The 768-nt window shown below is 51.6% G+C and overlaps 2 non-coding genes and 1 pseudogene across 2 annotated transcripts; all 3 read right to left on the reverse strand.

Annotated features, from left to right (window-relative positions):
• Nucleotides 1-25: 25 nt before the first annotated feature.
• Nucleotides 26-144, reverse strand: LOC116008313. Its single transcript, XR_004095704.1, has one exon. It is a non-coding gene; the product is annotated as a 5S ribosomal RNA (ribosomal RNA).
• Nucleotides 145-180: 36 nt separating this feature from the next.
• On the reverse strand, nt 181-300 carry LOC116009049 (annotated as a pseudogene).
• Nucleotides 301-436: 136 nt separating this feature from the next.
• LOC116008106 lies at nt 437-555 on the reverse strand. The gene has a single exon (XR_004095505.1). It is a non-coding gene; the product is annotated as a 5S ribosomal RNA (ribosomal RNA).
• Nucleotides 556-768: the final 213 nt, after the last annotated feature.

The following is a 768-nucleotide window of genomic DNA, read 5'->3' on the forward strand; positions in this document are numbered from 1 at the left end:
AAAAGAAAGATTAAAAAGAGGGTGGGGGATGCAACACGAGGACTTCCCAGGGGGTCACCCATCCTAGTACTACTCTCGCCCAAGCACGCTTACCTTCAGAGTTCTGATGGGATCCGGTGCATTAGTGCTGGTATGATCGCATCCGTCACGTACTGCGCGCAAAATGTACTTGACCCTCTCTCTCCGCGCAACTTCTCTCGCCCAAGGGGGTCACCCATCCTAGTACTACTCTCGCCCAAGCACGCTTATCTTCGGAGTTCTGATGGGATCCGGTGCATTAGTACTGGTATGATCGCATCCGTCACGTACTGCGCGCAAAATGTACTTGACCCTCTCTCTCCGCGCAACTTCTCTCGCTTAGCGGTTTAGCGGTTTAAAAGGATAGTACCCTTAGCGAGCGGTCCAGCGGTTTAAAAGAAAGATTAAAAAGAGGGTGGGGATGCAACACGAGGACTTCCCAGGGGGTCACCCATCCTAGTACTACTCTCGCCCAAGCACGCTTAGCTTCGGAGTTCTGATGGGATCCGGTGCATTAGTGCTGGTATGATCGCATCCGTCACGTACTGCGCGCAAAATGTACTTGACCCTCTCTCTCCGCGCAACTTCTCTCGCTTAGCGGTTTAGCGGTTTAAAAGGATAGTACCCTTAGCGAGCGGTCCAGCGGTTTAAAAGACTCTCCGCGCAACTTCTCTCGCTTAGCGGTTTAGCGGTTTAAAAGGATAGTACCCTTAGCGAGCGGTCCAGCGGTTTAAAAGAAAGATTAAAAAG

The sequence above is a fragment of the Ipomoea triloba genome, chromosome 16 (assembly GCF_003576645.1).
Source record: "Ipomoea triloba cultivar NCNSP0323 chromosome 16, ASM357664v1".
NCBI lineage: Eukaryota > Viridiplantae > Streptophyta > Magnoliopsida > Solanales > Convolvulaceae > Ipomoea > Ipomoea triloba.